The sequence below is a fragment of the Rhinopithecus roxellana genome, chromosome 5 (genome assembly GCF_007565055.1).
Source record: "Rhinopithecus roxellana isolate Shanxi Qingling chromosome 5, ASM756505v1, whole genome shotgun sequence".
Lineage (NCBI taxonomy): Eukaryota > Metazoa > Chordata > Mammalia > Primates > Cercopithecidae > Rhinopithecus > Rhinopithecus roxellana.
Genome location: NC_044553.1, coordinates 163,127,144 through 163,146,756, shown reverse-complemented (window position 1 = coordinate 163,146,756; position 19,613 = coordinate 163,127,144). Strand labels below are relative to the sequence as shown.

General features: G+C 49.0%; 1 pseudogene; it reads right to left on the bottom strand.

The window, feature by feature from the left end:
- Window positions 1-3,034: 3,034 nt before the first annotated feature.
- LOC104673063 lies at window positions 3,035-19,307 on the bottom strand (annotated as a pseudogene).
- Window positions 19,308-19,613: the final 306 nt, after the last annotated feature.

Below are 19,613 nucleotides of genomic sequence, written 5' to 3'. Positions count from 1 at the left end.
AGCTAATTTTTTTGTATTTTTAGTAGAGACGGGGTTCCACCGTGTTCACCAGGATGGTCTTGATCTCCTGACCTCGTGATCCGCCTGTCTCGGCCTCCCAAAGTGCTGGGATTACAGGCGTGAGCCACCGCCCCGGCCTTGTTCCTCTTTTTATTGGATGTTTGAATTTTATTATTGAGGTTTGAGAGTTTTATATGTTCTGCATGTAAGTCTTTTACAGATATGTGATTTAAAAATACATTCTCTTGATCTATGTCTTTTCATTCTCTTAACAGTGTATTTTGAAGAGTGGAAGTTTTTAATTTTGATGAAGTGCATATTATCAATTTGTTCTTTTGTGAATTATGCTTTTGATGTTGTATCCGAGGCTGCAAAGATTTCTGTTCTATTTTCTTTTAAAAATTTTATAGTTTAAGGTCTATGACTCATTTGAATTAAAGTTTGTGTGTGCTGTGAGGCATGAATCAAAGTTCACTTTTTTGGGGATTCAGCATCATTTGTTGAAAAGACTATACTTTCTCCATCGAATTGTCTTTGTACTTTTGCCAAAAATCCATTGGCTCTATATATGTGAGTCTATTTCTGGAATCTCTATTGTGTTTCATTGATCTACTTGTCTATATTTATGGCAATACCATACTGTTTTAATATAGCTTTATAGTTAGCCTTCAAATCAGATAAATAAGTCCTCCAACTTTGTTCTTCTTTTGCAAAGTTATTTTCACTGTTCTAGGTCCTTCATTTATTTTCCATGTAAAACATAGAGTTCAATTATTGATTTTCTTTTTTCTTTTTTTTTTTTTTTTTTGAGACGGAGTCTCACTCTGTCGCCCGGGCTGGAGTGCAGTGGCCGGATCTCAGCTCACTGCAAGCTCCGCCTCCCGGGTTTACGCCATTCTCCTGCCTCAGCCTCCTGAGTAGCTGGGACTACAGGCGCCCGCCACCTCGCCCGGCTAGATTTTTGTATTTTTTAGTAGAGACGGGGTTTCACAGTGTTAGCCAGGATGGTCTCGATCTCCTGACCTCGTGATCCGCCCGCCTCGGCCTCCCAAAGTGCTGGGATTACAGGCGTGAGCCACCGTGCCCGGCTGATTTTCATTTTAAAAATCCTTCTGGAATTTTGATTGAGATTCCACTGATCTGTAACTCAACTTGGGAGAATTGATAGCTTAACAACTTCAAGTCTTCCTATCCATGAACATTTGAACTAAATGTTCCATTTAGTTAGGTCTTCTTTAATTTCTCTCAGCAATGTTTTGTAGTTTAAAATGTACAAGTCTTACACATGTTTTATTGGTTTATGGCTAACAATTTTATATTTGTTAATGGTATTGGAAATGATAACATTTTTAAAAATTCAATTTCTGATTGTTTGTTACATGTAAAAGTATCTTTAGTTTATGTATATTAATCTAGAACTCTGCCACTTTGCTAACTCACTAGTTCTAGTAGCTTTTATTTCATGGATTCCATGGGCTGGTCTACACAGATGATAAGGAAAGTGTTACTCTTTCCAATCTAGTTGATTTATTTCTTTTTCTTGCCTTATTTCATGAGATAGAACCTCCAGTACAATGTTTAATAAAAGTAGTGAGAGTAGGTATCTTTACCTTGTTCTCAATTTTGTGAAGATACAGATTTTTGTTGTTGTTGTTGTTGTTTGTGTAGATGGCCTTTATTCTATAAGGACTTTTGATTTTTTTCCCTGGTTTTCTGAGGGTTTGTAATCATGACTCAATGTTGGGTTTTACTAAGTGCTTTTTCTATTGAGATGATCATGTGCATTTTTCTTTTTAGTCCACTAATATGATAAAGTTCATTTATTGATTTTCAAATGTTAAATGAACTTTGTCTTCCTGAGATAAACTACACTTTGTCATGATGTAGATAAACTAGATTTGCTAAAATTTTGGTAAGAATATTTTCATCATTGATTCTTACGTCTGTTTGATTTAGTAGGAAAGTAGCGTTCTCTTCATCGAATAAAAAAAGTACCTCTTCATTTTCATTGTCTGGAAGGATTTGTGTAGAATTGTTATTTTTTCCTTAAATATTGTTAGACTTCACCATGAAAACCACCTGGGCCTATAGTTTTTTTTTTTTTTTGTCATTGGGATTTTAATTAAAAACTTGATTTTGTTATTAGATATTCATGTTATCTATTTCTTCTTGAGTGAACTTTGATAGTTTATGGCTTCTAAGGAATTTGCTTATTTCATCTAAGTTATCATATTTATTAGAAAAAAGTGGCTCACAACAGTCCATTGTTTCCTTATAATGACTGCAAATATTTGGTGACACCCACCCTTTTATTCCTGATATTGGCAATTTGTGCCTTTTTACCTTTTTCTTCATCAACTGACTAGAGGTTTAACAATTTAATTGATAGTTTAAAATGATTAACTTTTACTTTCTTGGATTTTTCTTATAATTTTTACTTTTCTCTTTCATTGATTTCTGTTATTTTTATTATTTTCTTTTTCAGCTTACATTGTGTTTAATTTGCTCTTCTCTTTTCAGTTTCTTAAGCGAAAACATAGGTCACTGATTTCAGACCTTTCTTTTTTGTGATAACATAGGTTCTTAGTGCTTAAATTTGCCTCCAAGCATACATTAGCCACATCTCCCTGATTTTGATATGTTCCAAGTTTCTCTTCTGATTTCTTATTTGAGAGATACGGTTTGGCTCTGTGTCCCCACCCAAAATGTCACCTTGAATTGCAATCCCCATAATCTCCAGGTGTCAAGGGTGGGACCAGGTGGAGGTAATTTAATTATGGGGTGGTTCCCCCATGTTGTTCTTGTGATAATAAGTGAGTCTCATGCAATCTGATGTTTGTGTGTGTGTGTGTGTGTGTGTGTGTGTGTTTTCAACCATTAATGTCCACCCTTTAATGTCCCCACAAGGGCCAGGCCCAGGCAGAACCCATCCCAGCACCCCCACCTACACTCAGAGACCAGCGGTGGGGGCCCAAGATCACCCAGCCGCTGGAGGGCCACATACAGGGTCCATTCCTTTCTTGCAGTCCCCCAGCTAGACCCTCTCCAGAAAGCCGGCACTGTGGACCCCGCGGCCTGGGTTCCTTCTGCCCTGGAAGTTGGGGAAGTCCTGGATCAGCAAGGATGGGCGCGGGCGTCCTCTCCACTGTGTGCGTGTGTTGGGGGCATATGTAGATGTGTAATGAATGTGCGTGTGTACACGTAGGTAAGGGTGAATTCTGCATGCACTGGCTTCCTGAGGTCTGTACAGGAAGTGGCTCTGTGCCCCCTGCCTGGCCCGCAGGTATTTCTTTTTCTGGGCCAGGAAGGCCCCACCGAGAATCAGGGCTGTGGCTGCCACAGCCACATCTCCAGCCACCAGCAGGGAGTTCAAATTCTTGCAGGACCAAGGACCTTGGTCCCCAGGCCCCCACTAGCAGCCTCGTCCTCCTCCGCTCGGTCCCCAGGACCCTTGGGCTCCGGGGTTGCATCACCACTGCTGGGCACCTTGGGGGTCGTGGGGGCCGGCTTCAGGTTGCTGTGGTTGTTGAGAAGTACGGGGTTTGCCTTGGCCGGGGTCTTCTTGGCAGTTGCCATGCTGGGGGCTGCTTCTCAGCCGGGGCTTCCCTCTTCGAGGGCTTGGTCAAGGGGGCTTTCCCATCGGCTGCCAGGGGTACCTTGGCCTCGGTGGTGGCCTTGGGGCACCTCGGTGTCGGGCTTGGGGCTGCTGGCCGATTTCCCTCTGGACTCCGTGGTGGGCAGGGTGTATGGGACAGGCTGCACCAGAGGGGCTCAGGACAGCTCGTCGCCCCTGGGCATTCTATGCGCACGTCCTCCGGCCTCGCCTGGGCTGCGCCCTCCTCCGCGGGACGACGGCTGCTGCGGACGCAGAGGAGAGCTCGGAAGTTTCCGCAATCTGATGGTTTTACAAGGATCTGGCATTTCCCTGGCTGACACTCATTGCCTCTCCTGCCGCCCTGTGAAGAGGTGCCTTCCAACATGATTGTAAGTTTCCTGAGGCCTCCCCAGCCATACAAAACTGTGAGTCAATTAAACCTCTTCTGTTTATAAATTACCCAGTCATGGGAATTTCTTCATAGCAGCGTGAGAAAGGACTAATACATCAAGCCACGGGTTATGTAGAGGTGTGTGCTATTCAGTTGCCAAATATTTTGAATTTCTAGATATCTTTCTGTTGTTGATTTCTAGTTTAATTCCATTTTGGCTGAGAATTTGATTTGAATCTAGTCCATTTATTGAGACTTGTTTTATGGCCTAGAATATGGTCAATCTTGGTAAATGTTCTATGTGTCCTTGAAAAGATTGTGTATTCTGCTGTTATTGGGTGGAGGACTCTATAAACGTCCGTTAGGTCAAGGTAGTTGATGGTGTTGTTCAAGCCTCCTATTTTTTTTTTTTTTTGCCAATTTTCTATTTGCATTTTTCTAATAATTACTGAGAATAGGGAGTTGACACCTCTGTCTATAATTGTGAATTTATTTATTTCTATTTGCAGTGTGACCAGTTTTTGCTCCATGCATTTTGAATATATGTTATTATGTGGATACAGTTTAGGATTATTATGCCCTCTTGATGAATTGACCCTCTCTCATGACATTACCTACCACTGATATTATTTGCCAGGAAATTTACTTATGTTGTGATTAAGATAGTCACTCCAGCTTTCTTTTGATCAGTATTAGCATGGTGCATTTTTTTCTGGCCTTTTACATTGAATCTGTCTGTAGTTTTACAGTTAAAGTGGGTTTCTTATAGTTAGCGTGGAGTTGCTTTTTCCTTTTTGTCCCAATAAGACAATCTTTGCCTTTCAAGTATAGTATTTAGTTTTAATGTGATTATCGATGTGATGGGTTTAAATCTTCCACTTCATTGTTTTCTATTTGCTTTTTTCCCTCTTCTGCTTTTTTCTTTCCTCTTTTTCCAACTTCTTTTGGATTAAATGAGTATTTATTATGATTTAGTTGTATTTTCTTTGTGGGATAATTGGTTATACATCATTTTTGTGTGTGGCTGCTTTAGGTTTTATAGGATACATCTTTAGCTTATGTTCTACCTATAAGTAATACTATACCCTTCATGTGTAGCATAAAATCCCTATAACAGTAATATTCTAGTTCCCTTGTCCCAGGGTCTGTGTTCTCGAATTATGCGTTTTCTTTTTATACATGTGATAAGCCCCACAACGCTGTTATCACATTTCCTTTAGTCAATTATTTATACGTTAAAGAACTTTACTGTATTTTATGTGCATTCATGCTTAAACCCACAAGTTTACCATTTCTAGTGCTCTTTATTCATTTGAATGAATCTAGATTCCATTTGCTATTGTTCTTCTTCTTCATAAAGGACTTTATTTAATATTTCTTATAAGTCAGGTCTGACAGCAGTGAATTCTCTTACCTCTCTTATGTCTCAAAAAGTCTCCATTTTGCTGTAGTTTTTAAGTTTTTTTTTTTCTGGGTATAGAATTCTCGACTGACAGTTTGCTTTTCCCCTTTGTATTTCAAAGGTGTTTATCCACTATCTTCTGGATTTTGTTGTTTCTGATAAGAAGTTTGTATCATTCTTACATTTGTACTATGTATATGTCTTTTTTGCTTTGCTTTTAAGGTTTTTCCTTGATTACTGGTCTTGAATAACTTGATCGTGGTGTTCCTTGCTGGAGTTTCTTCATGTTTTACCTCTACCTGGGGTTTATTTAGCATCTTGAAAAAATTTCATCATTACTTTTCCAAATATTTTACATCCCCTACTTCCCCTTCAGGACTCCAATTACACATATATTCATCCATTTGTGGTTCTCCTGCAGGTCACTTTTTCTGTCTGTGTTTTATTGTAGAAAGTTTCTGCTGCTATGTTTTTAAGTTCACAAATCTTTTCTGCCAGTGTCAAATATCCTGTTAATCCCACTCAGTGCTTTTCACAGCACAAGAATTGCAGTTCTCATCAGCTGAACTTTGGTATCAACCTTTTTTTATATCCTCCATGTTTCTCCTGAACCTGCTCATGCCTTCCTCTATCTTCTTTAACATAAGGAACATATTTAAAACAGTTGTTTTAATTTATTTCTCTACTAATTTGATCATGTGTTGTTTTTCAGTCTGATTCTATGGATGGACTTTTTCTTCTCATTTGACTTGTATTTTCCTGTTTCTTTGCATGCATGTCTGGTGACCTTGACAGGATGCCAGACATTGTGATTTTTATGTTGTTGGTTGCTGGGTATTTTTTCTTTTTTACTCCTGTAAACATGCTTGGACTTTGTTATGGGGCATTGTTAATTTCACTATTTTGACTGTTCTTTTTTGAGGCTTGTACATCAGTTTTGATAGCTGGGACCACAGCAGCCTTTAGAGGAGGGCTCATTATGCCCCATCTGAGACATGCCCCGCCAAGTACTCTAACCGTGTTTTGTATACTATGAAATTTTGCCATTCTGGCTGGTGGAAACGTGAACTACTCCTAGCCCTGTGTCAGCTGCAGAGATTTTCCTCCCTGTTCCTTTCTGGTGGGTGTTTCCCTGGCCTTGATGCCTTCTCCATATACGTGTACTGCCAGGACTCTGGAAGGCTGTCAGGGAAGCTGGTGCGGAATCTGGAGCTCTCTCTCTGTGCAGCTAACTCTCTCCTTTCCAAGCATTTTTTCCACCCAGATCCTCTGCTCCCAGGATTCTAGATGCCTTATGCTCTGGACGCTCAACTCTGCTTCCTCGACTTAGGGAACCACTGGCTCTGGGCTGAGTCCTAAATACACTCCAGGCAATAAACTGACCACCACAGGCATCATCTCTTTCGCTTCGTCTCTCAGGAGTCACTCTCCTGCACTGCCTGATTTTCAGCGTATCAACATCATTATTTTATACATTTTACTTGGTGTCTTAGTTGTTTCAAGTGGGAGGGTAAATCCAGTCTCTGCTACTCTAGCATGTCCAGAAGCAGAATTCTGCCCTGTATAATATTCACATTTTAGTGGAATGCTATTTATTTGTTTTCCATTTTAAAACCCAGCAAAGAGACAAAGCATGGAAGACTCCATTGTAACTACAAAACAGAACTGAGCACCATAAACCTTATCCGCACAGAGCAGAAGGATCGCTCGTGGGCCTCAGGAGCTGAGTGGTCAGTGGCTGCTGGGGGTATTCATCTTTTTCAGCTTCCATAGGAAGTGACATTTTTTCTGTCTAAAACTAAGAAATTGGGAAATGGAGGCTTGTGTTGTTTATTTAGAGTTTCTTAAGACGATCAACAAAAAGCTTAATAACCAAAAGTGGAGCTGCCATACCCTGGGGTTGGCTCCCGAAGGCAAGTCTGTGTGTTCCTCGCCTCCTTCATGCCTGGTGCCTGGCACCTGAACGCGTGAGTGAAAGAATGGATGGATAGGTGGGCAGGTGGTAGGTTTGAGGGAGCGCAGAGGGAATGGCCTCTTTTGTCACTTACAGTTCTCTAAGTCCTGCTCCCAGAGGTCATCCTACACAGTTCTAGTCCTCCCACTGTGTCATCCGAACTGCTTTTAGAGTCACTCAACTGTTACCCACAGAACCTGATGCTGAAGCCCAAGATAAATCAGCAGTCCCAGGCTCCTGACAGGTTTGACCTGGAAGTTATAGAAGAGGTCATTGGGTCCAAGTCTTCCGGTTTTCATCTGGGAAAAACGAAGCCCAGGGTGGGAGGGCTCAGCCGAGCTCACACATAAAGAAGTCACAAAGCTCTGGCTCCCCAAAACCTTATTCAAGGTTTCCTCCAAAGTTTTGCCCCAAAAGGAAGGGAACTGGACTGACCCGGAGAGGACCATCTGGTGACCCCGTCAGCCAGAGTTGGTGTGAGCACATGCATGAGTGTGCAAGTAGGCACATGAGTCTGTGCATGTGTACGTACATGTGTGCACATGCAGCATTCTACTCAGATCCATGTCCTGGCCTTGCTTTGGGAGTCCTGGCAGGACTGCGAGGGCCTCTGCTATAGACAGGGGCAGGTGTGGTGGAGACAAGCTGGATGGAAGTGAGAATAGGCCAAGGCTCTCAGAACAGACACAGAACAGAGGCGAGGGATGATGGTGAGCGCGACTGGCCATTGTTAGTCCCTCGCAGGAACAAGAGGGGCTGGGCCTCCCTCACCACCTGCCCATGGGAGCTGTGGAATTAACAACTGGATAGAGTGGGTATGAACTCATTTTACTCCAATACCACTGTGACTATTGAATAGACCAGACCCTGTAGCATTCCAAGGCAATCTCAGCTAGTTACTGCAGACAAAACCAACCAACCAACCAAAGTTCTGCAAAGGACTCCAGAAGTCAGTCAAATCCAAATTATCAGGGGAATCCAGGCTGAGTTTGGGGTGTGGAGGCAGGAGTGGATGGACAATGGACAGATGGCTGGGAGGTGTCGGCAAGCCTCCCAGCTGTGACTGTCCTGAGCCCCCACGCACTGCACAGTGGTGGCAGGTCAGGTACTGCCTACTTCCCAGGTTACTGAGGGTCCATGTCACCGAGTGAGAAGGAGGCATCATCCCTGAAAGCAGCTTTGGGAGCCCCCTGGCATCAGTGAGGGTGTTAAAAAGGCCAGAGGGGCAGGAAGGGAAGGGGCCCCAAGCACAGCAGGGCATCCAGGTACATACAGGCCTGTGATAGGTTCAGACCTTCAAGAGGGAGCAGAGTGACATGCAGAACCAGGAGCACGGAGGGAGCTCAGGAACTGGATAGGAGGCTGGACCTGCAGGGACATGGGGACCTGAAGCCAGCATCCAAGGGACAGCCAAAGAGAGCCAGAGTGGCTCCTGGAGGCCAGAGCTCCTGAATGAAGGACTCTCGTTAGCCTCTGCGGGAAAGCCAAGGTCATGCAGGACCATTGGTCCATTCGTTCAATCGTTCATTTATTCACACACTCATCCACTCCTCCCCCACTCATTTGTCACCCACTCACTCATTTATTATTCCTTCTTCTCTCCACACACAGTCGGGAAAAATGCTGCTTCTTGACCAGTCATCTGCCCAGTACTGTGCTAGCCACACGTGGCTTTATTTCACCCTGATCACAATTTTAAGGGAAGCTACAGTAATCCTGCCATTTACAAATGTGGAAACCTAGGCTCACGGTGCCAGCCATTCTCCCCTCCCCCTGTCCCACCATTCCCCAGGACACAGATCCCAAGTGCTGGAACCCAATTGGAAGGGGCTTCTGTGGTCTTAGCGAGCTCAGCAAGGCAGGATTATAACATTTAAAAGTCAAGACAGAAGCTCTTGGTGTTCCCAGAGGTGAGCTCTTTCCCAGAAGACTTGGCGCCAAGGCCTGGCTGGGGAGCAATTGGAGTCTGTGTCTGCAGAGATCAATGCCCTGGCCTGGGCCAGGGGATGGGGGTGCTGGCATCCCTGCATCTCTGATCCAGCAGAAGAGGGAGCAGGCAGTGCCCAGTGTGGAGAGAGGTAGAGTGGCCCAGGAAGACCTTCAAGGCCATGGCAGAGAAGAGATGCTGGACACTTCCAGCCCCAAGTCCCAGGGGGACCTCCTGCCAGCATTGTGGGGAATCCAAACAGGTGTCAAGGTGCCTAGGCAGGAAAGGGTTAAAGAAGGGCTGAAAAAAATGTAATTTACATGCAGAAGTCTCTCCATCCTTCCCTCCAGACAACCCCAGGCTTGTGCAAACCAATCAATATTTAATGAAAACATTTCCCTCTGACGTGGAGGGAGGCAGGTGGTGGCCTGGCTTTCTTCTGCACAGGGAACAGACAGGAGCTCCAGTTTGCAGGGCCTTGGTACACCTTTGGGGTTGATTCCTCCCGGGCCAATGCCTGTCCCACTGTCTTGAAGGATGCCCCATCCCTTCTGATCCTGGGGTCATTCTTCCCCCTTTCTCCCACTACCCAGCTGCCATGGAAATGGGAAGCTCCCTCCTTGTGCACTTGAACAGCCCAGGCACCTGCACCATGCCATGAGCACTTAGTGCATACCCACTGTGGGAATGTCGAAATGCGTGAGTGGGTAAGTAAGCGAGTGGGTGAATGTGCGAAGAACTGAGTGAGTGAATGGGTGAGGGGATAAATGGGTGCATGGGGGAGTGGGTGAATGGGTGAGTGGCTGAATGAATGAGTAGGTGAATGGGTGAACAGGTGAACTGGTGAATGGGTGAGTGGTGAATGGGCGAATGGGTGAACAGGTCAAAGGGTGAATGGGTGAATGGGTGAGATGGTGAATGAGTGAGTGCATGAATGAATGAATGGGTAAATAGGTGAATGAGTGAATGGGTGAATAGGTGAATGAGTGAAGGAGTGAATCTGTGAATGGGTGAATAGGTGAATGGGTGAATGAGTGGGTAGGTGAATGAGTGAGTGGGTGAATGACTGGGTCGGTGAATGAGTGAGTGGGTGAATGAGTGAGTGACTGAATGAGTGAGTGGGTGAATGGGTAAATGGGTAACTGGTGAATGAGATGAGTGAGTGGGTGAATGAGTGAGTGGTGAATGAGTGAGTGGGTAAATGGGCAAATGAGTGAGTTGGTGAATGGGTGAATGAGTGAGTGGGTGAATGGGCGAATGAGTGAGTTGGTGAATGGGTGAGTGGTGAATGAGTGAGTGGGTGAATGGGTGAGTGGGTGAATGAATGAGTGGGTGAATGAGTGGGTGAATGGGCGAATGAGTGAGTTGGTGAATGGATGAATGAGTGAGTGGGTGAATAAGTGAATGTGTGAGAGGGTGAATGAATGAGTGGGTGAAGGAGTGAGTGGGTGAATGAAGGGGTGAATGCGTGAAAGGGTAAAATGGTGAATGAGTGAGTGAGTGAATGGGTGAGTAGTGAATGGGTGAGTGGGTGAATAAGTGAATGGATGAATTAGTGAATGGGTGAGTGGTGAGTGGGCGAATTGGTCGAGTAAAGGAGTGAAAATGCGAATGGGTAAATGAGTGAATGGGTGGATGGGTGAATGGGTGAGTGGCAAATGGGTTAGTGAGTGCATGAATGAGTGGGTGAATAACTGAATGTGTGAATGAGTGAGTGGGAGAATAGGTTAGCGAGTGAGTGGGTGAATGAGTGAATGTGTGAATGAGTAGAGTGGGTGAATGGGTGAGTGAGTGAGTGAGTGAGTGGGTGAATGAGTGAGTGGGTGAGTGAGTGAGTGGGTGAATGAGTGAGTGGGTGAGTGAGTGAGTGGGTGAATGAGTGAGTGGGTGAATGAGTCAGTGGATGAATGGGTAAATGAATGAGTGGATGAATAAGTGAGTGGGTGAGTGAGTGAATAGGTGAGTGGGTGAATGAGTGAGTGAGTGGTGAGTGGGTGAATGAGTGGGTGAGTGGTGAATCGGTGAGTGAGTGGATGAATGAGTGGGTGAGTGGGTGAATGAATGAGTGGGTGAATGGGTGAATGAGTGAGTGGGTGAATGAGTAAGTGGGTGAAGGAGTGAGTGAGTGGGTGAATGATGAGTGGGTGAATGGGTGGATGAGTTAGTGGGTGAATGGGTGAATGAGTGAGTGAGTGAATAGGTGGGTGAGTGGGTGAAAAGGTGAATGGGTGAGTGGGTGAATAGGTGAATGAGTGAGTGGGTGAATGGGTGAGTGGGTGAGTGAATGGGTGAGTGGGTGAGTGAGTGAATGGGTGAGTGGTGAATGGGTGAGTGAGTGGGTGAATAAGTGGGTGAGTGGGTGAATGAGTGAGTGGAATGAGCGAGTGGATGAATGAGTGAGTGGGTGAGTGAGTGAGTGGGTGAGTGGGTGAACAAGTGAGTGGGTGAGTGAGTGGGTGAATGGGTGTATGAATGAGTGGATGAATGAGTGAGTGGGTGAATGAGTGAGTGGGTGAACGGGTGAATGAATGAGTGGATGAATGAGTGGTGAGTGGGTGAGTGAGTGAATGAGTGAGTGGGTGAGTGAGTGGGTGAGTGGGTGAATGAGTGAGTGAGTGGGTGAGTGAGTGAGTGAGTGGGTGAGTGAGTGGGTGAGTGGGTGAATGAGTCAGTGAGTGGGTGAGTGAGTGGGTGAGTGGATGAGTGGGTGAGTGAGTGGGTGAGTGGGTGAGTGAGTGGGTGAGTTAGTGGGTGAGTGAGTGGGTGGGTGAGTGGCTGAGTGAGTGAGTGGGTGGGTGAGTGAGTGAGTGAGTGGGTGAGTGAGTGAGTGGGTGAGTGAGTGAGTGAGTGAGTGGGTGAGTGAGTGGGTGGGTGAGTGGCTGAGTGAGTGGGTGGGTGAGTGAGTGAGTGAGTGGGTGAGTGAGTGAGTGGGTGAGTGAGTGGGTGAGTGAGTGAGTGAGTGGGTGAGTGAGTGGGTGACTGAGTGGGTGGGTGAGTGGCTGAGTGAGTGGGTGGGTGAGTGAGTGAGTGAGTGGGTGAGTGAGTGAGTGAGTGAGTGGGTAAATGCTTTCTCAACTCCCACAGGCACATGGTCCCAACTGCCTGAGGACTCTCCCTGTGTGGACGCACCTTGCTAGGAGTTCAGTGTGAAATGCGCTGATGTACTCATTAGCCACTAGATACCCAGACATCAGCCAGGTGTCCTGGCAGGTCAGCCACAACCCCTCCTCCCCCAGGGCGTGGGCGAACCTGGTAAGGTCTCACCTACTCCAGGCCCCTGGGCTCTTTTCTAGGCCCTTGGGGGGATGAGACACCTGCCTGGCTCCTCTCTCTGCCCCCACTGCCACTGTGAGCCACTGTGGAGGCTTAGCTCCGTGGAAGCTCTGGGATCAGCCCTCATCCCCCAGAAGTGAGTGATCCTGAGCCCCAGCCCCGAGCCCAGGGTTCCCTGCTTTGGAGTCTGGAATTCTCAGGCTGTTCTTCCTCAAACAGGGGACTTGCTGGAGCCACATGTGCGAGACTGGACAAGTGATCCTTGGCCTGGAGCCCCACAGCAGTGCCCGAGCTGGATGGGAAGTACACACAGCACGCACACCACGCACCACACACCACACACCACACACCACACATCCAGCAGCAGATGCCACTGCAGAGGGAAGCAGAGGGCTTGAGGAGCAAGAAGGGAACGGGGGCATCAGTAGGGCCCCTCCAGGAGGTGCATTCAGCTGCAGCCTCGAGCAGGGCTGCACTTGAAGGGGGTGGCACAGTGGAGTGTGGTGCAGTGGGGGCAGCCTGAGGCAGGGGGAGGCCTGCAGAGCCTGCTGGGTGGGGGGAGGAGGCTTCTGGAAGGACCAGAGCTGCTCTGGAGAGCAGCCTTCCCAAATCCGCCTTCCACGGCTAGTTCCATCCTGTCCTGGGGCAGTGGGGGAGGGGCAGGCCAGGCTCTCACCCCTCACCCTGCCTGCTCCCCCTCATTCACTCATTTGCTTTTTCATTCCCTCATCCCACTGCTGTTTTCAGATGCTTCTGGAGCGCAGAGCTGGCCATGTGGTTGGCTGGGAGCGGCAGACAAACCCATGCATGTTTTATGGAGGAGAAAACAGAAGTTCTGAGAGATCATTTGCCCAAAGCCACATGGTTGGAAGGCTTGTGTTCATCCCTGCTCCCAAGACTCGCCTGACTCCACAACATTCCGTAGCCCTGGCCTGAAATTCTGGTCGCCTTGTGCCCGGTGCACAGGGTGGGGGCACTCCCAGGAGGGCTCGGAAGAGGCTTGGCTGGCCGTGTTCTGGGCCCCGCGTGATCCCAGGTTCTCTGATGGACACTGGGGTGGCCGGGAGAGGCTGTATGTGCTGTGGACAGAGATGTCTGTCCCCCAGTCCTGCCCAGGCCCAGGTCCTGCTCCTGTGCCTGGTGAGGGCGGGTTGCTGCCCAGTGCAGGCGTCACCTAGCAGTTCCTGGGCACTGGCTGAGGTCTGCTCCTGCTCCGAGTCCAGGGTCTCAGCCAGGCCCAGCTGGTGAGGGAGGCTGCGTGGCCTCGTGGAGTCAGGGAGGGTAGCTTCGAAGTGGTCAGCGGCTGCCTGCTGGGTGGCTGGGGCTGCAGTCCTCCTCCTGGCTTTCCAGGATGCACAGGCTGGGTTTGGAGTTGCAAGGGGAGATGGATGGAGGGAGGAAAGAAGCCCAGGGCCATGGCTCCCAGCTCCTCTGAAAAGCCGTGAGCTCAATAGCGTCCACTCTGCATTTTATCAAATCGCCATTTCTCACAGAAGAAGCTGTCAGCCGCCAAAATTGCTGCCTGAAAGGAGCAGGAATGAAAAGATTCACCTTGAGGACCTTCCTCTTTGTCAAGAGCAGAAAAGATTCCATTTGCCACCGGAGAGGATCCGGGGGCCTCGGCGGCAGTGGGCGGGCTTCAGCAAATGGTCCCGCTTTTTCAGGTGAAGCAAGTTGTGGATAATGCGCCCTGCATTCTGTCATTACGAACATGAATAAAAGGGCCTTGGGCATTCACCGCGGAGTGGGAGCCTGTGTACCACCCAGGCATCCAGCAGACGGTGGGCCACGCGGTGTGGCCACTGCTGTCCTGCTGTCCTGTTGGCCTGCCATCCTGCTGGCTGTTCCTCTCCAGCTGAGGCATCCTGGTGACAGTGAGCCCTGAGCCCTCCATCTCCAGCTGCTGCCCCCATGCCCATTGCCTGCCTGCTCAGCTCCCAACTCACCCGTGTCCTTCCTGTCTCTGCCCCAGAGGGGTTTGCTAAACCATATCCGTCCTCCAGCCCCTCGGAACACCCTCCCGCAGGAAACCTTCCTGGCCCACCGTCCACTGGGCTGTCTCCCAAGCTGCCTGGAGCCTCACTTGTGCCCACTGTCCCGGTCTCCACTCCTGGCAGGGGTCCAGCTCCGTCTCCCTCTGTGTAGGCACCAGGTGACTCTGGGACTCAGCCCCTCCATCCGTAAGGTGGGAACAACTTTTGTGTTGTGGCTGGAAGGAAGGGCAGGGCCCAGAGTAGGGAATGGGCAGGGGTAAGGGAGCTAGGGACTCTGGCTCAGCCCTACCATGGATTTGTGGCTGTTGTGGGTGAATCTCTTCCAATCTCCATGCCTCAGTTTCCACATCCGTCACTGAAGACTTGTGTAATCACAAAGGGATGGGTTGGTGGTACAAATCCCAGAAAGCACTACTCCAAACCCACTATTCACTTCCCATGTCTCTGCCATTAATATCCTAGGCTGCTGTAACCAGGTATAGGCACACTTTGTTTTATTCCTCTTTGCTTTATTGCACGTTGCAGATACTGTACTTTTTTATAGATCGAGGGTTTGTGGCAGCCCTGTGTCGAACAAGTCAGTCAGAGCTGTTGTTCTAACAGCACGTTGCTCACGTCACATCTCTGTGTCACACTTTGGTAATTCTCGCAACATTGCACGCGTTTTCATCACTACTGTAGCTGTGAGGGTGCTCTGTGGTCGGTGATCTTCGATGTTACTAGTGTGACTGGTGGAACCATGAACCATGCCACATCTCTCACTTTAAATCAAAAGCTAGAAGTGATTAACCTCATTGAGGAAGGCATGGGGAGACCCCAGGCAGGCCGAAAGCTGGGAGCTGGGCATCTGGTGCCAGTTGGCCAAGTTGTGAATGCCAAGGAAAAGTTCTATAAGGAAATTTAAAAATACCGTTCCGGTGAACACACCACTGATAAGAAAACACAGCTGTCTTATTGCTGATGTGGAGATAGCTCGAGTGGTCTGAATACATCGAAGCAGCCATCACATTCCCTTAAGCCAAAGCTTCACCCACAGCGAGGCTGTGATTCTCAGTTCTGTGAAGGCTGAGAAAGATAAGGAAGCTGCAGAAGAAAGCTGGAAGCTAGCAGAGGCTGGTTCATGAGGTTTAACATGTGTCCCCAGAACATAAAAGTGCAAAGTGAAGTGGCAAGTGCTGATGGAGAAGCTACAGTGAGTTCTCCGGAAGATCCAGCTCAGATCATTGACAAAGGTGGGTACACTAAACAACAGATTTCAACATAGAAGACACAGCCTTCCTTTGGAAGAAGATGCCATCTAGGACTTTCATAGCTAGAGAGGAGAAGTCGATACCTGGTCTCAAAGCTTCAAAGGACAGGCCCCCTCTCTTGTTAGGAGTGAAGGCAGCTGGTGATGTTAAGTGGAAGCCAGTGCTCATTTACCATTCCTGAAATCCGAGGGCCCTTGAGAATTATGCAAGATTGACTGTCTGTTCTGAAAATGGAACAACAAAGTCTGGACAATAGCACATCTGTTTACAGCATGTTTGGCTGAATATGTTAAGCTCACTGTTGATACCTACTGCTCAGAAAAAAAAAATCCTTTCAAAATGTGACTACTCATTGACATGCACCTGGTCGCCAAAGAGCTCTGATGGAGACTCGCAGGAGACGAATGTCATTTTTGTGGCTGCTGACACAACATCCATTAGGCAGCTCATGCATCAAGGAGTCATTTTGACTTTCAAGTCTTACTACTTAAGAAATACATGTTGTAAGGCTATAACTGCCATAGACAGTGATTCCTCTGATGGATCTGGGCAAAGTCAATGGAAAATCTTCTGGAAAGGATTCTCTATTCTAGAAGCCGTGAAGAATGGGAGGAGGAGGTGGAGATATCAACATTGACAGGAATTTAGAAGAAACAGATTCCAGCCCGCATGGATGACTTTGAGGGGTTCAAGACTTCAGGGAAGCAGGAATGGCACATGTGGTGGAAACAGCAAGAGAACTAGAATGAGAAGCAGAGCCTGAGGACATGACTGAATTGCTGCAGTCTCGTGAAGAAACTTGAATGGAGGGAGAGCTGCTTTTTATGGATGAGCGAAGAGAGGGAACACTGTTGAAATGACAACAAAGGATTTAGAATATTCCGTCAAAACTTAGTTGATGGAGCAGTGGCAAGGATTGAGAAGACTGACTCCACTGTTGAAAGAAGTACTACTGCTGTGGATAAAATGCTGTCGACCGAATCGCATGCTACAGCGAAATCTTTCAGAAAGGAGAAGTCAATTGATAAGGCCAGCTTCACCACTGTCCTAAGAAATTGCCACAGCCACCCCAGCCTTCAGCTCCCACCACCTCCATCAGACAGCAGCCATCAGCGTGGAGGCAAGACCCCAGCAGCAAAAGATGATGATTCCCTGGAGGCTCAGATGGTCGTTGGCATTGTTTGGCAATGAAGCGTGTTTTAATGAAGGTAAGTACATTGTTTTTAGAGGATGCTATTGCACACTGAACAGACTACAATACAGTGAGACATCCTTTGACATGCACCGGGAAACCGGAATATTCACGTGACTCACCATATTGTGAAACTCGCTTTATTGCGGTGGTCTGGAATGGAACCCACCATATCTCTGAGGTTTGCCTGTACCAGAGCGTGGGTGGCTTAAACAACAGAGATTTATTCTCTCACTGTTTTGAAGGCAGAAAGTCCAGGATCCAGGCGTTGGCAGGGCTGGGTCCTTCTGGGGCTATGAGGCAGAACTCGTTCCACAGCTCTTGCCTTGTTTCTGGAGGTTGCTGGCTGTCTCTGGGGTCCACGGCTGGTGGAAACATCACCCCGGCCCTTGCTCTCATCCCCTTGATGTTCACCCTGTGCATGTGTTTGTATCCAAATTCCTTCTTTTTATAAGGACACCTGTCGTGTCCAGTGAGGTGCCTGCCCTATTCCAGGGTCATCTCATTTTTCTAATCACATCTACAACGACCCTATTTCTAAATAAGGTCACGTTACGCGTACTGGGGATTCGGGCTTCAACATCTGAACTCCACCTGCAGCATCTAGAGCTGGTGGCTAGGGCTGCTCAGCCCCTGTGCTGGTGTGTACCCCCAACAGAGGCCACAGGGACACCCCTCCCTGCAACCCCTTTGCCATGGGATGGTCCACGCCAGGGGGATGGTTACCTCACTGGGGGATACCAACAAGGTGGGGGTGGTCTCAGACCAGAGTCTGCATCTGGGTGCCCCTTCAAGGCTGTGTTCACACCTCTGAGAGCTGACCCACAAACTCACCCAGGACCCGGGAGCCTGCAGCCCTCAGGACCTGCCCCTGCCCTCCCCTCCCCTCTTTCTTTCCTTTGCTTTGCTTTCTTAGAGGATACAGAATGGATGTGGCTGGTGGGGCACTCATGAGGGGCTTTTAGGCCCCGCCTAGTGAAAGAGCTTGGAGTTTGAGGGGGCTTGGCCAAGTCTTCATCCCCCACTTGCAGGGCACCCGACTGCCCTGTATCCCCTGCGTCACCTCACTGTGACCTTGGGCCTGGAGGGAGCAGACAGGCAGGCCTCACCTCCTGGGCTGGGTGCAAATTAAGTGCTGTGATGCCAGTGGATCTGGCCCGGACCTGGCCCGGGGCTGGCCCGGGTGGTGGGTAGCTCCACCTTCCTTCCTCTTTCCCTCCCTCCCTCTTGCCCTTGGAAGAACAGCCTGGGCTCTCGCACCCCAGGGAAGCCTTCTTTCTCTCTCTTTCTCTCTGCTGTGAGCTGGGGGCTTCCAGGGGTGGTCTCCTCCCTGTGTGCTTAGTGTCTCCTCCCTGCCCACTCCTAGGCCCTTTTTGTTGTGTTCCCATGGCGTGGGGCAGGGTGGGGGCAGGGACGGGGAGTGAGGCCTTCCCAGTCAGCGCTGAATAATTAAGAGCCAGGTAATGAGAGGCTCACTGGGTGTTAATTGTGCCTTGGGGTCAGTTTGGGGAGGACTTATGCGTCCCAGCCCAGTGTCACCACCCACAGGCAGGTGGGAGGGCACCAGCTTAGAGAGACCTGAAGCCAGCGGAGGGCCCACAGGTGCCCAGGGAGCAGCTGGCCAGGGCTCAGAACCCCCCTCTGCCATCCCTGTCCCAGGAGTGCCCAGTCAGAGGGGAGAGGCCCAGAAGAGTGGGTGCTTACAGGAGATCCCCGTGCCTGGCAGTCCTGGAAGGCTTCCAGGACAGGTGGGGCTGAGCCTCCTGCAGCTGGGTGGGGCCCGCAGAGGTGGGCAGTGTGCCTTCAGGTCCCTGCAGCAGCTGGAGCCACCGCCTCATCCAGAGCCCCGCTGCTCAGGGCAAGGCTGCCTTCCCTCCATAATTAATTCATTGGGTCTCTGGCCCCTGTCTGGCTGCATCTCCACAAGGGAAGAAAGAGACCAGCCACCTCCCTCTCTGAGAGCAGCTTACACAGCAAGGCCCGTCAGGCTGAGCCACGACCTGGGACCCTCACCCTGCCCCTGCGCTGTGCCGGCCTGGCCCTGGGGTTCACCTACCGCTGGCTGCCTAACACCCTGTCCTCCAGGGGCTGGAGTCCGGCCCCTTTCTGGGAGTCCCCATTCCAGCCCCACAGGCAGTGTGGTAGCCAGAGCAGAACCCGCACCCAGCAGTCAGCTGCCTCTTCCCTGGCCCTGGCTGGACGACCTCCCTGGGGTGTGACGTGAGGACCATGTGGCTCCTGTACCGGGGGTCTGTCTGTCCCCCAGGGGCAGCGCTGAACTCCTTGCCTGGTGCGTCTCCAGGTCTGATTGGCTCATTATCTGCTCCATCGCCCTTCTTCCCACGCCGGAGCTCTGATCCTGGGTGGGTGTCCGGCCTTGCTGTGTCTGAGGCCAGTGGAGACGGGCCTGGCACAGCCCAGCAGAGCACGCACGGCCATGCCGGAGCTCACCCCACAGGATGGAGAATGACACCAGCGCAGCTGCAGTAAGGACCAGGGAGTGCCCGGGAGGCTGGAGGCTAAGTAGGGCCCCCGGTCCTGTGGTGGGAATGAGAACAGGGTCCTGGTGGGAGGAAAGTCCTGGGACAGAGCCTGGCCAGCCGGACACATGCACGCAGTGGGAGAAGCTGGTGTT